We start from the raw sequence: 13,525 nt of genomic DNA on the forward strand, positions 1-13,525 counted from the left end.
ATATTTAAGGCTGGAAGAAGTAAAGGAATTTTTCTTTTTCCTGAGAAAGGAAAATATCTCAAGGACTAGTCTGATCATCCAAACAACTAAATGTTTATAATGTAAGTACATGTGAAATTCAGCATGGGAATAAAGTATAGTGGGCATCATGCAGAAGCCCTATGTACATTTTATATTGCGTTAGCAGAATGTGTCAGTCAGTGAATGTGGTGAGGGACTGAGGTTGCCTGCAGACTTTTAAGAGTATGGTTGTTCTGTCAATTGCTTGCAAGTAACTTTCAAGGCAAGTAATGTACTTAAATCACTGGCTATTCAAATTACTTCTGAATTGCCTCTGTCCGCGTTGTGTTTAAACTTTGCTGAAGTTAGTTTATGCCTTTTGTATGGTTAATACTGTGAAGGTCTTGAAGCTTATTTAATTTTAACAGCTTAACAAATGCTATGACCTTGTAGTGCTTACACCCTGATTTTTTAGCCTGAGAAAAGAATTGAGACTCGCTCTTAAACTTCATTGTATTATAAGCTCTTATGTTGTTTTTTTTTAACTTTAGGTAATGCATGCCAGCAACTGCTTAACTTTGTGCATCTTTCTTTTGAATACTTAAGTTTGAGATGGAAAGACTTCTTGCATCCCTGTGGGAATTAAAGTCATAGGCAGTCTTCCTCTCTATGAGTAGTATGCTTTGGTCTTCACACAGTACTTTAAGTCATCCTTATATCTTTTCATACAAGGGAGCTACGTAACTGCCTGTACTAGTTGCTCTACAGTTTTTTACAGGCTGAGATAAAGTTTAATGTAAGTGGAGAGTATAAGACTATTGGTGCCTTATGTAACTGTAATACTTAGAATTTTCCGTAAAACTTATTGTGACCTCTGTCAGCCTGAAAAAGAAAAGCATAAAGATAAACCAGTAATTCCTTTTCTCAAAAATATTTTTAACTGTACAATTCCAAACAAAACTTGATTAATTATTGTGGGAACCTAAGCATTGACTTTTATAGAAGAGTTATTTTATTTATTGTTTATAATTATTATTATTATTATCAGCAAGTACCTGAATCCTAAAATCAAATATGTGTTACAACCTAAGACAAAAGACTAGAGAGAATTAAGCAGAGAAGGGCTGTTTGTTAGTATTTGACTTGTGATCAGAGAGGAATTGTCTTAACAGAGAATGCATTTTCTTAGCACATATCTGATGATCAGCTTAATGGCAAATGTCCTAGTTTCATATCTTTACTTAAAAAGATGGATGATAAGCCAATTTGAATGTGACTAGTTTACTTTTTACCGGCATTTTCCAGAGTATTGTGGTTGAAAATTAAAGTTGTTGATATGAAGTATAATAATTCTAATCCCTAGAGAGATTGCCAGAATATAGAGATAAAACCACCAAAACCACCTGTGAATCAGTATAACTTATGTATTATATACTGATTTCCAGTTCAAACACTTAGGTAATTAGGCACTTTGAGGATCTGTTATCTTGTAAATTATTTTTGTAACATGATTTTAGGAATCTAATACCAAGTCTAAAAAAAAAAAAAAAAGCCAATTTTTCTGAGTTTATCAGTAGTTTCTTAGCAAAAGAAATGTTATATTAATGAACACATAATTCATATTGGGTCTAATACTGAAGTTTGTGCTAACATTTAAGTCCCTTGGGAAGTAATAGAAAATTTCAGGATAAAGTTAAGAGAATGTCTCTCAATTCAGGATGTCTATGCTGCTGTTGTCATATACATCCTTACATAGCTTGTATCAGAAGGTAAGTTAGGGACATGAATGTGAACACCTTAATTCCTGCAAGAAGTGCTTAGCAAATCCCACTGACACTGCTGAGACAACTTGTGTGTCAATGAAGAAGTCTCATAAATAATGATTTGCAGGATCAGGCCCCTAGAAAACCTCACACTCTTGCCTGTCCCACAGCTCTTTTAGGAAAGAGGGTAAAAGAGCTTCCCTTTTGATGTCCTATAATCCAGGAATCAGACATGTTTGTTTCTTCTTCAGATTGATTGAACAAGAAAAAAGGAATCTTAGTCTTAAGAGTCTTGTAGAAATTGGTACTAAATAGTGCATGTTGTGTGTGAGATTAAATATTTTAGAATTATGTTCCTTAGATGCTAATTTGGGGATTTAAGAAGAAAAATTATCTGAATACCTACCTTGTGTGAGTTTTCTTTAAATTTGTTTTTTTTTATAAACCCTCTTCGTCTGTATACTTGCAACATGTATGTTTAAAACAAAGAAACAGACACTGATCTTAAATAGTTGTGCTTTTTAAGACATCTAAAGCACTGTAGACAAAGAAAACTGAGCTTTCTTCAGCTTTTCCCAGAAGTTTACCTCTGAAAGTTTTTGATAACTCACCATTTAGTAGATAAATATAACTGTGATGCTGGATACCTTAAGAACTGAGCAGCAGTTGTGAGTTGAATACTTTTGCCGTCTTCATTTATTTTAATTTTACTTTTCTCTATAACAGCTTAAATTCTTTTTCAGCAAAACAGTTCATCTTAAGAGAGAGCTAAATAGTATTTCTATATTCCCTCTAGCAAGAAGTCATGAGCTGGTATTAGATGCTGGAAAGAAAAAGCATTTGTTTTTCAATATTTAAGTTCCTTTTCTACCTGTTGGATGTTATTATTCTAAGTTGTACACATTATCCAAAAATTTAATGAGATGTAGTGGTCTTCTTTTGATAACATAGGTTATAAAGATTTAATTCTAAAGATAATATAAATGCCATGTAGTTTTAAGAAGTTTATGATCTCTGCTTCAGCATTTTGAAAAATAACTGGAGTAGTTATACTTGTGGTGTATTTTAAGCTTTTTATATCTTGCTATGTGATATTAACAGATTTTTTTGTGTTCATGTTTAGGCTCTGTAACAACTTATTCATATAATGTGCAAATTATTACATATTTAATATTTAGAAGACTTTTGCCTTAAGAGTCAGGATAGTATCCTGGTATTTGAAAGGGCTGAGAATACAATTTCTAACCTTACTTCATAAGAAAAATGGACTTAGAAAAACAGCTCTGGTCAGTAAGAACTACTAACTGTGCTATATAACTGTTGAGAAAAAAAAATCCAAATTTTCTACTTTTTTAAAACATCTGAATTGATTGGGCCTTGGGGCCAGCTTTAAGGTAATTTTCTCAGAACTGGCACTCAATGTTACATGTGGACAGGTGATTAAAAGCTAGTGTCTTAAGTCCTCCACCTTAATCCCGCTCTCTCATTTACTGCAGTGCAGTAGAGCTTGCCTATTCACCAGGATCTGTCATCTTTAGGAAATCAGACCAGCTTATAGAGGCGATTCACAAAACCAACAGTGACAACAAAGTCTTATGTTCCTTACAAAGGAAGGATTAGGCAGTTCACATGTCATTTTGATTGGACAGAGATAAAAGCTGATTGCTGCAGCATGGCAAGACACACTTCAATTTCAATTGATTATTCTATAAGACAACTATAACTCTGTTGCTTAGTCATTGTTAAACACAATTTGAAGGAAAATTCAGTTTTGACCTTAGTGGTTCTGTATTACTTGATACTACAATGTGGAGCCACTTGTAGCATTGTTATACAAAATTTTAAAGACACTGTTCCCTTGGGAAATATAATTAAAATATAAGAATGTTCAAAAACATTTTTGCCTACATGATATCTCAAAGTATCAACTAAAATTTCTTAAAAGTGCCTGGGATGATACTGAATTCGTAGCACTTGTCCTGTTAAGAGTTTATGTGCAAAGGAGAGTACTGTGCGGATTTATCAGAAAGTATAATACTGAGGAACAAACAAGTAAGTCATCTTACTTTCTGTCTATTTAGTTATTTTTAAATACATAATGTAAAGTAAAGCTATACTTTGTGATGCATGTGTAAAATAGAAGTCTAGTTTGAAAACAGCTATAGAATGAAATGCTGTTCCTTTATGATTAAATTTTTCCTTTATCCGTGGGAAAGAGTTCAGGCCATTTGCATAATTTAATTGTAATACTCAGCCTTTAACATTTGGGTGTATGAAAATTCCAAGCTGATTACTTCTATGCTAATTTCTTGCCATTTTTCAAAAAAACTCTTTTTTTTACCCAACTGATGCCTCCTAGTGTTCCACATAATAAAACACTAATGAGTCAACCATAAATGTAAACATTGTTTTTTCATTGCCTTCATCTTATGTGATACATAAAATTAATATTTATGTATTTAATTTTGTGCATATTGTTATAATCAGACAGGAAGCTCCTGTAAATTGAGATGTTTCATTTTTATGGACACTGAAAGCACATTTTGATTCCCTTTGATTCTTGCTTTCTCTTGCTGTAGATTATGTCATATATAAGAGTACATTTCCATTTCTTCTTTTGTTTCCCATGTACATCACAGTAACTTCTGAATAATTGTACTATGGGTCTCAAGTAGAAAGTTTTAAAGTTTTAATAGGATTATGTTTCCAAAAGTGAGCCCCTGTAACTGCAGTTTTAGAAATTTTTGAAATATCTTGAAGTGCCACGCAGCCATATAAAATGGAAAAGAGAAAAGAGTAGAGTGAAACATGCCTGCTTAATACAATCCTTAAAGAATAGTTAATCATCACATTTTGAAATTGTTCCTGGTTATTTCAATACTGCATTTGAAAGAAACTCTGTTAGTACAGTTTTCAAATCCGTGTAACATTCACTTTACAATTTTGTTTGTACAATATTGAAACAGCTTGGAATGGTAAAGACTGAATTATAGCATCCTTTTCTTACAAGTTTAGTCTGGCTGTATAACTTATGTGAATACCTGGGGGAAAAAAAAAGAAAAAAAAAAAAAAATTCAATTATATTAGATTTATATCATAGAACAGTATAATATTTTATTTCTTTGACAGAAGGGTGTAATTTCCAAAAAGTTACGCAGCATCAATGCAATAAAATATAACTTATGGGCCCCCGCTGTCTATTTGAACTGTCAGGTACGATCTTACAATGATAAAGAAGCAGCAAAGGCTGAGAGCACTTCAGCACATTTTAATATTACACAGTTTTATGTAAAGCATGAGATCCATTTAATGAAGACATTGGAAATACTGCCTAGTATTTAAGGATTTCAAGTAGAGAATTTTTGATATACTTGTTCTGCTAAGCAAGCTTCAAAGAGGAAGAAACAGATTTTGCAATCAAAAATTGTAAGCTTACCAGGTAACAAACACTTATGTCTCCTTTATCACCACATGGTAAATCTCAGGGCATGCTTACATCTGAAATAACTTTTTGCCAGTGAATACAGGGAGTTACTCTATACGTGCAGGTCTTGGTCATGAGAATCATTATTTAGTTTTACGATATATAAAAATATAGTTTTTGGGATTGTGTACTGTCATCAACCTTGTTTGTGTTACAATCTTCCCCCATCAATTTTAGACTGTTAAAAGGCAATTCTGGGATGTATCATTTGGGTAAGACTTTAAACTTCCTTGCATCTTGAAAGTATTTCGAAGTATGGAAAAAGTGTCTCTTATTCGGCAAGGAAAGATAAAATGAAAAAGTGATAGAATTTTCTCATTTTCTCTTATAGTTACATTGCTTCTTCCCTTGCAAAGAGAAAGTAAATTTGAAAGAGAAATAGAAGGAAGCATTAAGAAGACTCTTTAGAGCAATTCAAGTGTAGAAGTGTAGGATTATGACCTATTACTCTGAAATACAGCTAAGCAGTACTCAACTAAGGTTTATTGTGTGCTTTTTTTTTAATTATTATTATATTTTTAAACAAACAGCTAAATAGTTTTAGTTCTCTAATATTTAGATTGCAGAAACATGTCCTAGGTAACTCTAGAAGTACATTACCCTATTTATTTTAAAGCTAATCTGGTTAAAATATTTGAAAATTTTCTTTAATATTATATTGAATAAATGCTCCTGAAAGGTTCAGTATTTACAGCAGCCAGGACTCTAGCCGGGCCCTTTCTGCAGTTCACTAAGCAGGTGACTTAGCAGTCACCTGCTTCAGCAGCATAGAGATACTTATCTCTGCTGTCTGCCACCTTCCCTGGCACTGGAGGGCTTCAAGAGTTTGAGCTTAAGAGATCCTGGCAAATGCAGCAGGTCCTGGAAAGTCAGTATCTGCTGCCTTAAATTAACTATAAAACAGTCCACAGATTTGGGATGGAATGAACAGATGGTGTAAAACTCCTGTGCCTCTTTTCCCAGGTTACAAAGAACTACTGATACTGGACTTGGATTCCAACCTGACAGGTCTTTTTCTACTCTTATTTCCTGAATATATAATGCATTCAATGAAGTTTATCATGAAAATTATTATTAACCGTGTACCAGTGCAGGGGTTCGCCTTAAATATTGCTGTCTTTTCTGTGTAATCTTATTAATCAGAAGATGTGCACATAAATGAATAGAACTAGAAATCATCATTTGTATTTGCTTTTATAGATACAGGGATCGTGTCATTTGTGGAGCCCATGCCCAGTTACATTTTACTGTTTACTTTTAAGTAATCAATCAATAGCTGCTAGCAAAATCTGTACAAAGGACATGAGGATTGTGAAATTGTTTATAATACAAATCTACAAAAGTAAACATAATGTAGAATGTCTACCTGAAACATTACTTTTATAACTAAGAAGGAACATAGTAACATGTGTCATGCATTTGATTTCTAATAAATTCTTCCCCCTACTGACAAATACATTGCTGTATGACATTGTATTCAAAATGATAGAGTGCTATTTTAATCCAAATAATTTAGTTACTGAAGGATCATTGTAGAAATTAAAATGTTCTCAAATGTACCCACCCGTGTAAGAGGCTAGAGGAGGGTACTTTTCATTTGTAAAATCCATGTGGATTCATCAGTGGAGATGATTTAAAAACATTTGGGGAGGGGTTTGGTTCCCTAAATATTGTGGCAGGGGGAAGGGTGAGGGGGAACTTTTAATGAAACAACAGGACACTGAGGTTCTGTGGCCTTTCCATAGAGCTGGCCCCTGCATCCCTTTCATCCCTTTCATTCTGGCATTTTATCTTTAAGCGTGCACTGCCAGGAGCTCCTCTCTGGTTGCAGTAATCCTTGGGAATATCTGTGTGGTAAAAGTTAGTAGGACATTTGGAAGATATTCTGTGAAACCCACAGGAGACACTATGTTCCGCTCACTTTTGCTCAGACCTGTTTTATCTCTGTCCATCTGTGTCCTGAGTGTAACTTCTGTCTGTACGGAATGTGAGAAGCGGGAGAAGCAGCATATAGGAGAAGGACATTTGGGAAGATGAGAAAGGATGTGACTATCGACTGTTTGGAAAAACGACATGCAAATAGAGGAGGGTGGACAAGCCATAGTAATTGTACTTAAAACCTTAATCTTGGAGACTTTTTAAACAAATTTCCTTTCGAACTGTATAGAATTTGGTTTGCTAAGAGTAACCTTTCATTGTTACACACAGGGCAACAGTCTTAAAATAATTAAGAGTGCTTGTTTAAACGCATTTTATTACACGTGAAAGGAACCGATCTTAGAATCAGTGTATGATGAGAACCGTTCTGCTCTCAGAATACTGAAGTGTTCTGTTTTTCTTTTATTATATCTAGGTGTATGGGGTGCTGATAAGGAACTGATGTAGCAGCAGAATGAGAAAAAAACAGCTTATTACCCCCACTGCAATGTATAAGTGTGAAACTGCATGCTTACCCAAACTTCTACATGTACTTTTTTTTTTTTTTTAAGGCTGAAATATTGAGACAGGGAATGCATCCTTGCAGTGGCATGCAAAATGTGTAACTTTATCCAAAGCACACATACATAAATTTTAAAGTTCAGAAATCTTGCTTTAGATGTTAGTAAGAGCTTATAGACAGGTAGTCTTATTTGAAACTAACTAGAATAAGCAGAATTTCACTGAAGTTCTCAGAAGACATTAAAAATTATAACCTAAGCTTCTTAGCTTACTAGCAATCTTATTTATGTGTGATGTGTTGGTAGCAATTGGAAATAATTTTAAATTATGCTCTAAAATATGTATTAATTGGAAAATAATATTCCATTTTTTTCTTAAAAGAAAACACAATTGAATAATTTGCAAGCTACCTAATTAAAGCAGAACTGCCTATGAATACATATGTAGAAATGGATGATGTCTACCTCTGTCCTTGGTAGGTAGAAATCTGTGTATCTTCTCTGAGTAACAATAATCTAATTCCATCTATGGATCTGACACTTCTGTTTTTTATAGTTGATGCTGCAATTAAAACAATTACACGTAGGACAGAAACAGTATTCTTTTACATTTTCTACTGGCATTCAAGTAGAAAGATGTGCTTATATTTTCATGATTTTTCCAAAACTTGATTTTAATAAAGATAAATGAGGATCTATCTTAAGTACAAGTTCCTACATCTCTGTTGAGGCAATTACATTTAGATCAGTTATGCTTTAAGTAGATATTTGTAACAATCCCAATATTGTATATTTGTAGATAAGAAAAATAGTCCTCTTGGTGGCACCCTTTATTGATCGAGGATAAGGTTCAGTGATTATAGTATAATGCAAATCCTTAGGTGCAAACAAAATCATAGAAGTGGTATTCTTGCACAGTATTTTAAAAATATTTGTTTGTTTGTTTGTTGTTTCTTGCTACTAATTCTCTTGAAACATACTTCAATCATTGCACCATTTTTCAATGGAAGTAGAGTGGCTTTTTTAACCTTTTTTTTCTTAATATGAAGCAATATCTGATGTAGCAAAACATGACATGAGAGATGTTCTAGTCTGTTTTGAAGAATAGCACTCGTCATGTATCTGGACAAGTGGTGATTTTCTGGTGCTGACTTCTGTTTCAAGTCACTAAGTGTCATCTGCAAAGCAGTAGCACTATGTTCTATCACATTTTTCTGTGTGAGATTAAAGAGACCTGTCGTGAGACCATCACTTTTTTGAATACACCAAACAAAACATGAAATAGCTATCACCGATGCTATCTGATAAAAAGTAATATTGAGGTTGGACAGGAAGAAAGAATTTGTTCTCTTCTTTCACTCTACTGTTTTCCAGATGTGATTGGAAAGAGGAAGCTATTCTGCTAATGGATCAGAAGATTGCTCTGTAATTTAAACACCATTCTAAAAATAGAACTTCCATGTTTGAGAGACAGAATTTCAAAATACAAGGTAGATATTTCTAAAAGACCTCTTTAAAAACACAAGAAAGTCTATAGACTTTTTTTTTTTAGTTTTGTGAGATTTCCATGCTGATACTTGGAAAAGAATGAGCAATATTCTATTTTTATATGTTGTTTTAAATGTTTGTCTTAAATTCAGAAGAGTTAAATAAATGCCCTGTATCATTCCTGTGCACTGAGAAGTTTTTGAATATATGGTGATCCAAACTAGATATCTAAAAATACGAAGTTACCACAATAAATTAAGTTCTCTGGAGTTGTCCAAATTTTAAATATGATTTCTCAAATATAATAATCTGCGCTGATACATGAAACCCATCAGCAATGATTTTCAAGAAAACCAGGAAGTGGAATCATTCAATATAATCATGAAACATAATTAAGGGAGATTTTAAAAATACATTGTATATCTTGAACTTATAATTCACCAAAGCTTGTCCCTAAAATACGTGTGTACTTTATCTCAGGCAACAGCAGCAAAATTTAAAAGTCTACAAAAAAAGTGCAGAAGTTGCTCAACAGCATGAAGTATATAGTTTAAGAAACCTTTAAATGTAATTTTAAATACAGTTGTAAACTTTGTGCATGTCTGTTATGCAGTGTCTCAGTTCTCCAAGGGCAAGATAGTTGAAAGTATTAATTGAGATGCTCTAAAATCAATTTGAGATACCAGGATGTATCTAAATAGAGTAGGCAGGCCTAGAGCAACATGAAAGAAAGGCATTTATTTCTTACTTTGTTGTTTGCCCCATGTACTTCTGGAGTTTGCATCCCCAGATGAAGTCTATAAGTTCTATGTAAGTTAACTTTACATCACAAAGTCAGGATTTGAGAAACTTGATTTCAATTACTTCCTACCCTTAATTTGGAGCCATTCAAAGAAAATAGAATTCTGTCTTTCTGCAAAGGTCCTTAATCAGTTGGTTTTGGAGTACTCAGTCAGAATGTTACTCACAGTTTCCCAGTGTAAGGCATCCCATTTTTGTATAGATAATTAAATATTCATCAATTGAAGGGCTGTAATTGAGTCATATTTCACTGGAATGCCATAGCTCTATAGCTACTGTGTTGGTCTCTTGCACTCTTTTATCTCTTACTCAAAAACTCCTTCTGTATTTCTGGCCTGTAATAGAGCTTAAAACTAGCTTAAACAACTAATTCCCATGCAGTGTTTCCTGTTGCTTTATCTGTAGTTTAATTTTACTTTGCAAAATACAATATAAGAAGAAAGCATTTTATATTTTTACATTCTTAAATGTATTCATCTAAGTACATGAAACTGTTTTTATCAATAATTAACTTTTAATCTTTCGTACCTTTTAGTGGTCTTTTATTTTCATTTCAGTTCGTTTCTTGGGTGGAGATATACAGCACCTGGTAAAGCTCTGAAATTTCAGATAAAAGCATGAAAAGATTCTTAAATATGAGGACAATGAGCCTTGTATAAATAGCTAATTGACTGATTATAGGTTGTTTTAGACAGGAAGTACAGCTTCGGGGTGAGATAAATTACTCAGGGTATGTTAGAATGCTGTAATAAACACTTATGAGAAAGAAAAAAAGGAAGAAAAAAAAACAGCCATTATGTGCCTGTTCTCAGTCATCTTCTGCGGAGTTTGGGTGGTCCTTTACGAAAGACCTTGTGGCCTAGAATACATGCCTCTTCAGCCAGTTTCTTGAACAGTTGATGTGACTGTTGAATATGTGGGTGTAAATCCAAACCTGACTTCCTGACCGCATTATTATGTTTGAGTAAATGAAGAAGAATAACAGCTCTGGCTAAAAGATTTTGCTGGTACTCATTCTTGACTAGTATTTATTCAAGAGCTTGAAACAGCTTATGAATTGTAAAAGTGTACTGTTTTTTCCTTTTCTTTACACTATAATTGGGAAATTCTGAATTCACAGATGCAAAGGTATTAATTAATTAATTAGCAGTAATACAGATGTAACAATATATGAAAGTATGTTCTTACTCATGTATTATAATGTGATTCCACTGACTTGATGACCCTCTAAAACGGCTTTATATTACTCACGCTGTTAATTAACATCCACCTCTTTTCCTCAGCTCCAGTTTGCCTTTTTTGCCATACTTATTAGAAACAAAAGAAACATCTGAATAAAACATTTCAAAAGATATTTTCTGTTCTGGATAAAACTTAGGAGAGTATGAAGAAATCTACCACTTCTTGGATCAAGAAGATTACCGGCAGTTTTAGTCAGTTTTTCAAAGTCTCCTTTGTGGATTAAATATTGTACATATGTGGCTGGCATTCATGTATTTTTAAATAAGGTGGAACATAAAAATGCATTGTAAACTGTTCTAGATCCCCTCTGTGGCTTCGCAAGTGTATGTTAGCTTTCCTCAGCTAGGTGCTAAATGTACTGATATATATGAGTTTTATAAATACCAAATTATTTCACTTCAGTACTGTAATTCTATAAAATCAGAGTGTTAAGTAATCACTGAATATGAAATACATAATATACTGAGACTGTTAGCCTCATGAGGCTTCCAGATGGTCTAAGCAGATAACTTGAGCTGCTTGGACTATTAGGTGCTATACTAATCTTTACTCAGCTGGCAGTCATATCTTATTCCTGACATTTAAAGTAAAACAGAGTGTAAAACATCAGTGTAAATTCAGAGTCATTTTTATTTCCTTGTAACTGGAATGCTGTTTTGTGCTTTATGTATTTAAAAAATAATAATAATAAATCTTCTTTGATTCATCAGTTGATAAAGGAAAAGGGAAATTACGTAGTTTACACCTAAAATAAAACATTTTTTTTAAGACTCCTGAAAGACTCCTAGTTACAAGCATGCAGTTCTACTGTCATGATTAATCAGTATCTGAGAGTTTTTTTTCATCTATTAGTCAAGATCATATTCTCTTCTTTCATGAAAATATGCAGTTACCATATGTCATAGATGGGCTGTATTGAAGTTCGTAACTCATTAATCCTCTTTAGAAATATCTTGGGCTCCTGGTCTATATCGTAGTATCACAGAATTGTATGTATTGGAAGAGATCTGTGGAGATCATCGAGTCCAACTCCCTACTAAAGCAGACTCCCTACAATAGGTTACACAGGGAAATGTCCAGTTGGGTTTTAAATATCAGCACAGAAAGAGACCACAAGCTCTCTGAGCAGCCTGTTCCAGTGCTCTGTTACCTTCACAGTAAAGAAATTGTTCCTCACATTCAGATGCAACTTCCCATTTTTCAGTTCATGCCTGTTGCCCTCTTCTGGCATCCTTTCTGTGTTTAGCTCTGCTTTCAAACAAAAGTACTATTATAACTAAAATTAACAATAAATGTTCACCTTATTAGTACTCTAACATTACAGCACTAGTGTACCTGACATGTTACATCAGAAATCTCAGCTATGCTGTTGATGCTTGTAGCCTGGACACTTTCCAATGTAACCTGCTGTAGGGAACTTGCTTTAGCAGGGAGTTGAACTCAGTGATCTCTGGAGATCCCTTCCAACCCCTGTGATTCTGTGATTCTGTGATTCTGTGATTCTGTGATTTTCTAATCTTTAGGATGGCAGCATGGATTTAGGCAGTGTGGATTTAACTCCTTCTAGAAGCTGTTTTAAATGACTATAAGGATTTCACTTTGCTGGTGCATTAACTCTGTGCCTGAAGAATGAGGATGGTATTACTCTGAGATAAATTCTGTGAAAGCCAGATACTGTAGGAATGGTGGCCCTATGAGTATCATGGGCATGGTATAAATATGTAGTTGTTTTTAGAAAGTTGTAGTCTAAAGGAAAACATACAGTCTGCACCAGACTCATAGATAACATCACTTTTGCTAGAAAGCCTATTTTAATTAAAGTTTAAAACTTTCTGTTTCTTTCTGTCCATTTTTCTTCTACTTCTTTAGTTGTTGTGCCAAGGTATCCATGTGTGTTTCTTCCACTGTCATCTGGCCCATTCCCAGCAGATGCACACAATCTGTTTTGCTGTCACTGACAGGACTCAGTTTATGGAAAGAATGTGACAGAATATGCTGCTGTAGTGGCTTATACAGGATTCTCTTTTCTAAAAAGTAATTGAGAATAAATTCCTTCTTTTATTTTTTTTCCCATATTGTTCAGTCGTAGGGTTTTAATCCAGGGTGCTTTGCATCAAGTTAAGTAGGGTATTTGTTTAATGTTAGCTTCTTTTTAATTCCTAGTTTGTAAAATACAGTTTTTCTAGTAATGTATATGGAATATCATCACAATAAGTCACCAGACCCGTCTGTGTTTTAAGTGGTGGCAGTTAGTCCTGCTTCTTCTGGAACATAACTTTCAGTTAGAAAGTTTTCTGATTTTTCTTTTA

The 13,525-nt window shown here is 33.7% G+C and overlaps 1 protein-coding gene across 1 annotated transcript in view; it reads left to right on the forward strand.

Moving 5' to 3' along the window:
* The window catches only part of MEF2C (myocyte enhancer factor 2C), a 92,895-nt gene continuing 79,370 nt past the window's right edge, over positions 1-13,525 (forward strand). The window contains exon 1 of the mRNA XM_031557439.1: positions 1-101. The gene's annotated coding sequence lies outside the window, so the exon portion shown is untranslated. The remainder of the gene's footprint in view (positions 102-13,525) is intronic.

The sequence above is a fragment of the Meleagris gallopavo genome, chromosome Z, assembly GCF_000146605.3.
Source record: "Meleagris gallopavo isolate NT-WF06-2002-E0010 breed Aviagen turkey brand Nicholas breeding stock chromosome Z, Turkey_5.1, whole genome shotgun sequence".
In the NCBI taxonomy this organism is placed as follows: Eukaryota; Metazoa; Chordata; class Aves; order Galliformes; family Phasianidae; genus Meleagris; species Meleagris gallopavo.